This window comes from Opisthorchis viverrini (genome assembly GCF_000715545.1).
Source record: "Opisthorchis viverrini unplaced genomic scaffold opera_v5_18, whole genome shotgun sequence".
In the NCBI taxonomy this organism is placed as follows: domain Eukaryota; kingdom Metazoa; phylum Platyhelminthes; class Trematoda; order Opisthorchiida; family Opisthorchiidae; genus Opisthorchis; species Opisthorchis viverrini.
The window spans coordinates 3,291,802-3,305,488 of record NW_008751674.1 but is presented as its reverse complement, the minus strand read 5'-3'; positions in this window follow the sequence as shown (position 1 = coordinate 3,305,488).

Sequence of the window (13,687 nt, the reverse complement as noted above, 5' to 3'; positions counted from 1 at the left end):
CCGTGTAAGGGTCGCCACCAACTGCTTGTCGTCAGTGGAGCCATCACCGGAGGGTCAGCTCCTTGCTTTATACGATGCAAACCTTGCGGACATTGATTCGCTTCGGGAAACTCCGTCGGTGGAGGACAGACGAGCAGTAGAATTGGTGACGGCATAGATGGCAGTCGTGTCACGGAATCTCGAGAAGGGCTTTGCAGTGCCGTTTCCCCCTGAGCTGGTAACATTACAATCAGCCGCAAGATGATACCTTCCTCAGCACGTAGTATTGAATCCCAGAATGCCTGGAAAAATGCGAATTGTATTTGACTGTGCAGCTAAGAACCACGGAAGATCGCTGAACAACATGCTTCTCCAGGGACCGGATACAACTGCTGACTTGGTAGGAGTTCTTTTGAAGTTTTGAAGAGACCGGGTTGATTTGTCGGCAGATGCCGAAATGTTAATGCAAGTTCATGTACCACAGCCAGATCAAGAGGCTCTGAGATTTCTGTGGTTCCCCCGGAAGGAACTTAATAATGAGCCTATTGACCTCTCATGTCTTCGGTGCCGTCTCTTCTCCGTTCTGTGCCAATTTCGCTTTAAGCCAGACAGTGTCTGTTATCGGCGAGGATTACGACGACTGAGGTAAATCGTCCGTGATAAGCAACTTCTACGTTGGCGACTGCCTGGTGTCAGTACCTTCCGTTACTGACGCAAAGAGGTTTGCGCAAGGAATAACTGAGATAATGTCTAAAGGGGGTTTCACCTTCATAAGTGGGTGAGCAATTTTCCCGGTGCACTGCAAGGGCTCCCGCCATCTGAACGAATGGAAACTGTAGTGCAGATGTCTCCAAAGACGATCAATACGCAGCGGTCGTTATGCATTGAATGAGATCCATCTTCTGACATCATTTGTTTCCGGTTTCATATTCCCGAGAAAGCACTAACGCGAAGGGGAATCCTAGCAACTGTGTGCTCGCTGTCCGATCCACTAGGGTTGGTATCCCCTGTATACTTAACCGCGAAACAGCTGCTACAGAAACTATGTAAGTTCGGTCAGGGTTGGAACTCTCCTGTCGGTAAAGACCACTCAGTTCCATGGCATTCTTTTTTTTAACTTGGTGAAGTCGACAGGAGTTGTGCAGTATCCGAGATGCTTGCCCACTGAAAATTTTGTGGGTAACCATGAGCTTCATGTATTCTTAGACGCGTCGGAAACAGGATATGGCGTTGCTGCATATGCACATATAGTGTCAAACGATGGTCGAGTGGCATGATTTTCGGGAAATCCAGAATGTCTCCGTTAAAAACCGTTACCGTTCCGAGGTTAGAACTTCCTGCCGCTGCATTATCCGGCAGGTTCTACAAGCTATTTTTTGAGAGTTTGCCCGAATTCTCCTCCATCGCCACCCTCTAGACGGATTCACAAATAGTTCTTTCTTGCAACAATAGTCATACCGCGAGGCTAATCGGCTAGCCAGTATTCAACAATGCTCCTCACCGAGCGAATGGAGGCACGCGAAATCATCGCAGAACCCTGCGTACTTAGCGTCCAGGGGCATTGAAGGAGCGGACGACTTGAGTCGCTGGATGTATGGACCAGTGTTTATCAACGAACCGAAGTTTGTTGTGTCATTCTAGACCCCGATCGGATACCCGATGGCGTGGAGCTGAAAACGATTCAAGCAACCAATAACGTCATTTCTACTCGAAGTGTTTCCTAGCGTTTGTTTGTCCGATGGTCTAGCTGGTTTGTGTTTTTGAAATCAGTTGTGTGGTTGAGGCGGTTCATCCACTACATATTGCACAACTTTGAAATGTCTGTCGTCATGCCGTTTGTTGGTCACCTAAAGGTTCAGGCAAGTATATACAGTGATGATTTAACTCGTTGTAAAGCGGATGCTCAGTCGGAGCCGACTAGCGTCACAGCACTACGTAAGCTTTGTCCCATCCTTCTCCACGGTGTTCTCTGCGCTGGTGGACGGATCCAGTCTTCCACTTATGCCTCCGAAGCACTCGCCTATCTTACCCAATAAACACCCGGTCACTGATCTAATCATTTGGCATTATCATCAGGCAGAAGGTTATTCCGGCACCTCCCATGTACGTGGCGTTACTGAGCAAAATGTTTGGATAGTTCATGGTTTTCAGGCGGTAAATCGCGTTTCCAGTGAGCGTATTCAATGCTGAAAGCGGTCAAGGAACACATGTCAGCAGATGATGGCTCCGTTACCTTCAGTGCAATCTGAAGAGGGTAGAAAATGTTTTGGGGCTGTGGGTGTTGGTTACTTTGGACTATTTCTGGTAAAGCTGGGTCGCAGCATGGAAAGATGTACGGCTGCATCTTTTCATTCATGGCCGCCCCAGAGATTCACCTCGAAGTAACGCATTCATTGACTACCGAGTCCTTCATTTTGGCTTTAATGAGGTTCGTTGGTCGAAGAGGGAGTCCGTCGGATATTTAGAGTGATAACGGATCCAAATTCATTGGGGCCGTTAAAGAACTCAGGGAACACGTATCTCTTTGGGACAAGGCGAAAATTAACAGCCAAATATTGGCGCGAGGTATTCAGTGGCATTTTAACCACCACTTGCTAGCCATGGAGGAGGCGTGTGGGAGAGAATGATACGGTCAGCGCAGCAAATCAATTTTGTGCTCATCCAAGATCAAACTCTATCCGGTGACTGTCTGTCAACCTTTGGAATGTACTCTAAACGATCGGCCTTTAACATCTTTGAGTGCAGATTGATGTGACACATTGGCTTTGACTCCGAATTACCTCTTGCTACACGAAGCAAAGGCAGGTGTCTCATCACATTGCGATTTGAAAGAGCGGATTACCCAACGTTGGAAACGGGTGAATTATTTGTCGGAAGTTTTCTGGAACAGGTGGATGGAAGAATACATTCCAACGCTTCAGCTACGCCATAAGAGGTTAAGTCGGAATAGAAACCTCAGAGAAGGCGATGTCGTTATTGTAGTTCCTAACATCTCTCTAGAGGAAGGTGGCCGTCAAGTACTGTCACAGAATGTCAAACGGATGGCTCGTCAAGACGGCTTCCCTATGCACTAGCCCCTGTGTCATCAAGCGCGATGTTAGGAGCCCATGGTTGCTGGATGGGGTGGACTAACGAAAGGGTACGCAGGTTTAGGGATGCGTTCCGTATATCCCGATAGACTGGTATTAAAACAGCGGGTTTTTAGCTCAGCCTGATATCGTGGGTAAGCGCATGTACTCTTGAAACCGACCTCCGTGGCAATAGTGGACTCGGGTCATGCAGGTCGGTGGCTTACGTTGCATGCTTGTAGGCTAGAGCTCTCCTGATAACTTAACTCTTCGCTCACTGACCGTAGGAGAAATTTTGGCCAGTGGTGTTACAACTTCGTATATATTTAAAATTGCCTCCCATCTTAAATGACTGCCTTCACCGTTAACAATTCAAGTAAACCGCTCTTTTAGGACCGGTATAGTTGAATCCTATTTTCAGTTTCACAGGACATTTATATTTTCCGCTTTCCTTAACACGTAAATCGTATGCATCGTGTAGTGGTATGGCTACCCAAACGGCACTTAAATCGGCTTGCGCATCAGTGAAAGACTCCAGCCATCAGATCTTTTTCTGTCTGGGGGAAAACCAGACCAGTAAGACAGCTCACTCTACTCGGACAGGCAAACAGCAAGCAGACGCGGGTAAAGGCAGGCGGAGGATGCAGGCGAAAATGGCGGCTTCCAGTGGAACAATTCAAATGGAATGTTGATGTTCAGAGAGCGGTTGCACTGTAGCTAAACGGTGGTTGAGCATTGTTGTGAGCCACCATGTCAAACAGAGTCGTGCCGCGATGTAGTACTTGAGTGGGCTGTAAAGCACATCACTGGATGGACTATATCTACATATTGGGGCAAAGAAAACTTTGGTTTGGGTTTTTCTACTCAGAGCCAGGCCAAACAGAGCACCAGGATTTGGATAGGGCTGACAAAGTGGTGGTAATGATAATAATATTGTTTATTCACAACTAGTGGGCAAAATACCGTCAGGCATGGTTGTAAAGTTACATTCAGAATAAAAGCATGACATGTGTAGTGGTCTGGCTACCCAATAAGTTAGTTTACCAGGAGTGTGTGGCAAAGAAATAAAAATAATAACGCCAGATTTGGTGCACAATAATAAGGAGGTCAGATGTAAAAGACTCACCAACAGTTGTTCTCTTTAAAATAGTTCGTCGTTGGCCCAGGTCAGCGAATAAACAATAATCCAATTATGTTGGTCCAGAGGTCTTCTTCTGAACAGTTCCCACATATAATAGATTCCGAAGATGGTCCGAAATGTTTCGATATCAGAGTTAGCACATGAGACTCGCGAATGGTCGCTGCAAGCGCGAGCGAAATCAGACGAGAGAGTCGGAGCACGTGATCTCGCTTGTATTAAGTGCAATTGTACAAGTGCGCGTTTTTGTAGTTTTTCGTATTCAAACAAAAAACGATTATGCAGTTGACGAAATACGTAGTGTTGTAATGAAAGCAAATGGTAAAAAAAGCCAAAACCGCCCCGTGTATACCATTTTTGTACCAAAATTTGGTTAACTGTAAATTTTTTTTAATGCATGAGTTTGCTGCTAGCTTTCGATCATGCGTTGACTGTTGATTCATATCAGCTTTGCGCACCCTGGTGAATTGATCTGGTGAATTGATCTTTGTGACAGCTGCAAATTAACAGAATGTTCTTCAAATTCTCAAGGCCTCCAAGCACTTCAAAAACAGGCCAAACGGTTAGAAATGAAATGTAGGACAGTTGGAAATCGGAACACCAGAGGCATTAGAAATGCATCACAAATTACAGATCATACTGTAAATTGTTTTCCGCCTTTCAAAACGGTTTTCTGCGGTGGGTATTTTGAGGAAATTTTTATTTTTTCTTTGCTAATTTCAGTCACAAAAATCGAGATTTAGAACTCGAACGATGAGGATTTTGGTTTCGTTGGCAAAGCAGCAGTCGGTGTTAAGACTTTGCATAGTATTGACCTAAGATTTCGAGCTACGGATGAAACAACATGCAAAACAACAGTCCAGAGGAATATTTCTATGGCTGCCCAAGTTCTTCGAAGAAATTTCCATTTTAGCGGAACGAACGGTGTTAATTACGTGACGTAATTATTTGTTTCCCTATTCCTCAGGCTAGTTCGCCACCCTTACGCGACTGATCAAGTTTCAAGAATGAACCGTTTTATTTTATACAAAGTCGATTCTACCTCAACCATTTCTATAGACGATTTGTTTACATTTATCCATGGACTTGTTGTTGAAATTTTGTCCCACTTTGAACTGAACAATTTTCCCGCTTAATTTGTCCAATAGCACGCTGCCCTCCTTGTGCCATCCTGTGTTGCTAACTGCCCAAGCCGTAAGCCTTTCTTTAATTCTCCTCACAATTTATTGTTAATTTCCTATAGAACCACGGTCTACCTATCTGTACTGTCTGCCCAAGACCAATTCAATATATTGTTCACTGCCCAATTGCGACTACTGAACAAACGCAGGTGAAGTTCGTAGAATTCGGTTTCACCGCAATTATTACCGACCGTCCGTCGTTGAAGTAGACTACACGTTACCTGTCAGATAGGACACCTAGATCGTGCGTTTAGGCTAAGTAACCTGTTCCTTGCTTTGAGATCACGGCCTTAGCACAGGATCGTACAAACGGTTTTCGAGAAGTGCTTACTGATTACCTACTTCTCGGTTGCCCGAGAGAAGAACTTGCATGAATACTTTTTATGAAGCATACTTTTTACTTCTTAAGCGTTTTGAACTTCTAACCTAAGCTACCACGCTAGCCACTACACATGTGGACGTGTGATTTATTGGTTTGTGTTCGCCTTATATTTAGCAATGCTCTCAAAAATCCAAATGGTACACGTTTCATACCGCTAAGATCTTATGGATTAAATATCCTCAGAAGGTTGTTATTCAGCAGAGCGGTCAATATTTTTGCAACTCACAAAATCGACTACAAACCATACCGGACGTTAAGATAACTTATACAGGGGGACTGACCAACCCAGAGTAGTCTTTCCAATGAAATGAAGGCAAATTAGACTATTCATACTTGACGTATTTCATGATGTCATTGGAACACTTCAAGTTCCATATAATCTAGAAATATCAACCAACCATCCAACTAAGGACGTGAACGTCGTTACCATAATTTTGTTTTATGCGAAGTCTTAAAAATGTGTGATGGGGGAAAGCAGATTCGGCAGCGCCCGCTGAACTAACCGCGATTTTCGGTCTCAATACACCATTGTGTTCAGTGACGCTATATTTTACGTTACGCATATTGAGTGGAGTGTTTGATCTAAAGGATCTTACGAATGGTAACACTGCAAGAAACCACTTGGGGATTATCTTGAAGTCGTTGTGTGCTTCTTATTGTCGGTTTAAATGCAGGGTTTGAGTGAGTAGGTAAATAGCTGCGCAGTGAAAGTGTCAACTGATGTAAGTTGTGAGTGAACATACGTTTGTCAGTGGACTTTTAAATGAGAGATTGTTAAAGGAACCATAACCTGAAGGCACTAGAGGCCGATATTGGGCCTTTTTTAATAATCGTATCAATGAACAGATGGAAGGGAGAAGGTGAAGAGAGACAGCTTTGTCTGACATAACTTGGTGTGGCGAACTCAGAATAGAATTTTTCGGAGACCTACACAGGCGCGTGAGTTAGCGTGGAGTGCCGTTAGGATGTTGAGAATTTATGTGGCAAACTTTGCTCCACAGACATGACCATGAAGCCCCACAGCCCACAGAGTCAAAGGCACTTGGAAGCAGTGTTGCCGCTTAAGAGTGTGTTAAAGAGTAAGAATGAGATCAATGCATGACGGAACTCAACTTGGTTTGCATGGATCTGTCTCTCACTTTGTTTGGTCCATCTTCTAAAGGTTATTCCAGAGAACAGTTTGGATACCGCAGTTACTAGACTGCTGCGGCGGCGTTTTACACGCGGCGCTCGCGTCATGTATTAGAAGGTCGGATTAAACGTGGACATGTTCCATTCTGCAGGCACTTTCTTATCATTCTGCAGCTATTACTGCCATCCGGATTTTCTCGTCTTCTTTGAGCAGGGTTGGATACAAGCTGCCTGCACCTAGTGCCTTCTGACTTTTTGGTGCGGGTATATTGCACTTCATTTCTTGTTCCAAAGAGCGATCGAGGTTGACATTCCATTCATCTACGAGCTATGTTGCGGAAGGTTAGCTAAACGGTTCTTAGGAGTGTTCATCCCATCTTCGCAGTCGAAGTCTTTGAAAATGAAATAATGAACTGTTTTTTCCACTTGTCGTTTGGCTGGACTTTGCGCTCATAGGGCTAGTCAGTCATATCAGCTGATATATATCACGGCTGTTTCCCGTAAAGAAGCCTTCTCCCTCTCCCGAGGTATCGATGTCTACCAGGGATCTCGGTCTTCTTTTATGCTCTCCACTATTAGGCATCTGATTAGCTTGCATCGCCGTACTCGTTACACACTGGCATCAATCATGAGTAGTGATCTTGGCGACATCCTGTGATCATGTGGTCGATTTGGAGATGTCGGGCAGTTAGCAATGAACGCCACTAAAAGAGCCGCTTTCAAATCTTGATATGCTTTGTCCGCATGCTCATTACCACCACAGTGATGGTTTACTTTGGAGAGTTATTGGAATATTTCAGATCGATACTGTTGAGTTACCGTAGCTATTCGGATGCAATGGGCTGACATGCTTCTTGCGAGAGCTTGAAGGGAAGGGAACTGTCAGGTGAGCACGCACAATGGCGTGTTCAGAATCAATTTGCGTGCTACAGAGAGATCGCCAGTATTTATTGGTGGCTGTTCATCGTTGGTTGATGATCACGTGATCCAACTGGGTGTACGATTGATCAACGGCAAACGTTGACTCAAAACTAACCGACCACATGTGATTCCTAGTAGTTCAGACGACCTTGTTGTGCACCGATGATGCCTGCATGGATCACAATGTCTGTAGGTTTGCTTGACGAATAATCCAAGGACCTCTCATCCTGGCTAGCCCGAGACAGGTTGCTCAGTATGAACGCATCAGCCTAGAAGCCGTACAGTTAGACCATGTCATAAGAATGCACACGCAACGTGACAAATTAAGACAGCTCACTGACAATTGTCCTGTCCCAAAAGTAGATACACAACTTGTTTTTTTTTGATTTTCTCCTAATACATTTGGATACTTAAAGCCTGGTTAACCAACGTTTCTGTAGATTTTTGTAAAAGCTAACGTGTTAAACGCAAGAAGAACCTGCGAAATTTGTAGTAAATAATGTGCAATACGTTTTCGTCGATGTGTGCCAACTTAATTTGTCAGTCTGGAAAACAGGGCCATCCATTATGAACTTAATAAAAAAGCTGAAGTTGACGGGCATGCCGTCTGGCTTACCGGCTTACCGGATTACCCTTGTCACTCTGTGCATTGAAAAATACTCTTACAAAAATAACGACATTCTCGTTCAAGTAACAACACCAGCAGTCAATATCCGTGCCACGTGTAAGAGTAAATATAAACTAGCACGCTTTACTGTGATAATTGTTATGTACATTGTGAGCGATCAAGCAAGCAAAAAAGAGTAATGAACAACACTGTCGGGGAATTTTTCACTCTCCCAAATTAAGTCACCAGCATGTGAGTGCATTTAGCCCGATGATAATATTATATTCAGGATTTTAGCACAAATAATCTGGGTTACGTTTAGGAGGTGATCTAGGCCGCCTCGCACATTTGTTAAGGCTTCCCGTATAACCCGTTCGGAAATCAGTTTATCCTGGATGCAGTCTAGTTAAATTACGATTCTGCATCAGCCGACAGACGAAAACATTTCGTTGTTATTAACGTCTTTTTAAGGAGTTATGCCGAAGAGTGAAAAACAGTTCTCTTCAAGTACCAATTTGATTCAATGAGCTGCCCCCACTATCATCCAACCAAACACACTACAAAATGACCTGTGCAGCGGCGATAGAAAATTGAATGAAAGTATTATAGTTTTGAGCGGCAGACACTCAGGTGGTAAGTAGCATAAACAAAGTCAAACAGCAATAAAAAATTTTATTACGGCACTTTTTCACGCATTGTCGGAATGCTTTCAACATTTTACTGCGGCGAATCCCACTCGGTTGTTTTGTTGATCAAATATTGTGTGGAAATGGCGGAGAAAGGATATTCCGATTAGCCACTTGTTTTCGCTGCCATCTGGCGTCCCGTCTATTGCGAACGCATACACGTTGCCGACCTTAAGTGAGAAAATCGCATTTGGTAATTTTTTTCACTTTATAACCTGCAAGGCAAAATTTGAAAGGTGCATCTACTCACAGGTCTAACGAGCTGTTCAGGATGCAGCGTGAACGCGTGGGAACGCAGGTTCATAGTAATTGGCAGGAGGTTAGCTAAAGGGAAAATGCAGCACTGCAGCATCATATACCTCCACGACAGAATTTTGCAGAAGTTTTTGTATTGCTTTACCAGGAGCACGAGTACCTGGAGTTCCAGTATCCAAAAGTGCACGACAGGGCATGCAAAGTACCACATCTCCGTACACGATACTGAAATTAAAGTCAAATACAAAAGGGGTTACTTGAAACCGCATCTCGATCGTTGCTTATTCATGATCTAATTTTTTACATATCAAATAGTTGGATGTGCACATAACCTCTGTAGTCTGAAACATATCCATCATTACCAATTTTTCTAAACACCCTTTTATGAAACGCGTTATTTTTGAAATATCTGCGCTACTTCAAAGCCCGCAGATTATTTGCGTTTGAGATATCAAGTATACGCATAAAATTGATATGTTCGAGTCTGGATTGTTCAAAAAACAGTATGCTATTGGAACTAAACCCTATGGACCACAATAGAATTGCACGTTGCTTAGACTAGGTTACGAAGTATTTCGGCAATTCTCCAAAACCCGAGAACAACACCGGAAGAGGTAAAGTTTTCAGAAGTACCAAGAAAATCAGTAGTAGCACTGTTTCTCTCGAGAGTCCGAATCAGCATGTAACTTACGAAAATAGCTAACTCGTTTCTGAGTTGCACACGAACGACACTGACCCAATCAATGTGGCCCTGATTGTCACTAAAAAGTTGATGTCTTTCTTAGCAGTATAGGGGCTTTGTCGGAAAAAGTATGTTGAGGAACAGTCAAAAATTGGCCCCTATAAATATAAAAGTTAAACCTTTCGCAGGCACAAACTTGTGAAAACCGATTGCACATAATAAAACACAATAATCCATTTAATGTTTTTAAATTTAACCTTGCAGAAAATTAAACATCTTCTAGTCCATCATATAAGCCTAAGATTAAACCCCAAAACTGTCTATTTTTTGCACATATCATCTGTTTTGATCGCTAAAATAACAGAGCCATTAACGCTGTTTTGAATAATGATGTTTACTAAGTTTATATACAGGAGCATGCAACTCAGTATGTTTTGGCTGACTTCACTGGGCAGACAAATGAGCAGTGAGTAACTTGGGGTGGATCTGCAAATAATGGTGTTCAACAAAATCTGCTTCGCAGTTTTCCAAGACAAAAACCAATTTATTAAATAGTATATGTCAAAAGCATATGAAAAAGAACGATACACATATCAAGAAAATCTGAGTCGCAGTATATCTGCGGCTTCCATGAAATATCAAGCCACACTCGAAAGCATTTTACTGCTTTATCACCTCAGGAAAATTCCGTAGTTGTTGGCCTCATAAAGAATACAATCATACACCTTGCAGCCACCAATTGTGACAGGTCTACAAATGAGTCAGTAAAACACTGCACCCAGAGGTTTTCCGAAAACACACTCGTATGCACCGTCGAAAGAAGCAAACAAATATTAAAATCTATCCTTCTTACGATGCATCAGGTGCTGAATTAAGCTGTATTGTATGAAAGTGCTAAGGTTGTTGCAATGGCGACCTGGTTATTCAACACATTATCTTACCTGTCAATATAAACCATCCACTGTCTTGACTGGTACGTTGGAAGATAGACAATCGGCAGATGGTGGAAGTCTTGTCGCAGACCTCCAAAAGTCAGGTCTCCATTGACGAACCACGAAAATCGACGCATACCTGGTTGACTGTAAAGTTATTTATAAAAACTGCAATGAAAGCCCTAGTTAACTGGTGTATAATCTTCCCCTTGACTTTTCCAATGAACGGGAAAAATAGACTTCTTACTAACTGCACGCTTAAACGCTAGTGAAAAATTTAGAACCAATCCGCTACTGTAATACATTATAATATGATACCCAACTAAACACTGCATCGCAAAATGCAAACAGTGATGTTTCCTTCTTTCAGGATCCTCGTGCAACCTAATTCCTAGGCAACAGATTAAATAAAAAGCTAAAAATGGAGCTTTATTAGATTAAGAAAAACGTACAGCGTACAACTAATCTCTCACCAAACACCCCGTGAGGTTTGGTAGATGTTTAACTTGAGTTCCCTTACCTCTGTTGAATCCTTGAACGAACCAGTCACCTACGAATTTGTCCAGTAGAAGGCGCCAATCAGTCCTTAAAGGGACAGTGTTTCTTAACTACCGTCACATCGGTTTTCAAAAGCGTCTTCATTAAAGCCAGGAAACTGCTACTCCAGAGACTTTCGGCTGGTGATTTGGTCACTTAGCCTTTCCGCAAAGCTCGGTGGATGGATTTTCTGATGAAATTTCCTTCAGGCTTGATGTAGTCAATGAGAATAGAGGTTATGAATCTTTACCCACGTGTTATCAAGTCTCTAAGTGAGAACAGGGAAGCGAAACTTGAAAAAGTGCCGATGCACAATAATCTCTCTTATTTTGTATGTTATTTGTTTGGAAGGATAAAACATGTCGGATTAGTTCTTCATGGTAACTGCACTTACTTAACTGGAAAGTCTTCGGAAAAAATCCGAGCACATATCAGCTGACTTATAGAGTCACTGTTTGCGCATTGAACCAATATCCGGGGCCCATTATTAGTAAACTGACAATAAAGTAAGACGTTGCTGCTAGGCATGATGAACCAGTTACGATACAGATGACTAGATGTTCACATTGAGCACACTGCGAAGCAATTTGTTTCCATGTGTGCAACAGAAGCAGTTGTGGAGGGTATGTGAATCGTTACTGAATACAAACCGGTTCAACACAGTACCAGGTTTAAAAAGCGCAGCTTACACAAGCCATCAGAGGGTATCCGAGGAGAACAGTTCTATGTGATCGCAACTCGAATTCACGCTAATCATATCTGTGCGCATTTCAGTGGCTTGCTGATATGCCTTGTGTTTTGGTGGTAGAAAATAAGCGAAAGATCCCCTTACCTCAAAGGGCACGCCGAATTCACCAATGTTGTCTCACTTTATTAGTGAGAACCGATCACAACCGGCTGTTGGTACATATTTACGCCTTTCAAAATGTCACATTTCACCGCGGAATTCGTACCAATATCTTGAAGGAAAACCCGAAGATATCTGCGTTTCCGTGGACGGCACATTTGTGCTGTTGTGAATTGTTTATACAGTGAACCTTATTTACGATACGTGAAACATGAAGTGCAAATTTTCAAAGGCCCTTCTAACCCCTTCATCCATCAGAGCAAATTACATGGACAGCCTTAATATTTATACATATATGTTCTCCATAGTTAATCAACTTATTCACTCATCTGCTAGGAGAGAAAACCCTAGTCATCCCTTTCTGTCAAGTAACTACCTCGCTCCGAATGCCATAAATATTTTGCATTTGTTAAATTTCAAATATAAGTTAGCGAAAATCGCTGTTCAAATAAACATACAAAGATCAAAACCTACCCGCAAAACCGAAATGTAAATACGGCCTCTTGCACCGCACCGTGCCCAAGGAAATGATCAAGCAAATTAACTTCAAATATTTCCCATCGCCTGCGACCTTTGGAGGGTTTACTCATCCCAAATATTCTATTCCGTCCCACGCTTGCATCCACGGTAATAGAAGAGCAGATCATTTCGACGAATGTAAACTGTTCAACGGATTGCCCTGCAATCTTCAAAAATAGTGAAAAATGTTGAATAGCTTACTAAAATATTATCCATTACGACGTTTCCCTCGTATTGCTCACCGCTGTAGCTTACCACGTATTGTTTCTCTAATGAGGTCCGGGTAGGTGAGTTCTCATCGTACTTTACTCGATTTGGGAAGTGGTCAGCGGCAGACCTGCTAGAAGGAATCCACCGACTAAATCCTCCGGTGTCAAACATAACCTTGAACTGCTGCACCCCTATTTGAACGAAGCCGTACGAAAGACCCAAGAAGAAGAAAAATGAAGATTCATACATGTCCACACCGAACTTACTGCGTCGTCGCTATAAATATCTACGGATAAAAACGAATTTTGGGGTGCGGTTAAGCGCGTTCTGTACTCTGGTTTTCAAGCCAAACGTTCAACTCACCCAATCAATACGAGCAATAAAATTGAGAACAGACATGACCCTGCTGTTGTGCGCTTAGGCATTACACGTAAATCCACTATCTGAACACTGGCTCCGTTTTTCGGACCAGGAGCGATTCAGCATATATATCCACTTGACGTGCAAAGTTTGAATGGTTGCGAGCCATTATTGGCCAGAAAGAGGCAAACAGGTGACGATTACCAATCTAGAACAAGCGCACACTTGAGGGCTTGGTTATTGGTTTCCGTC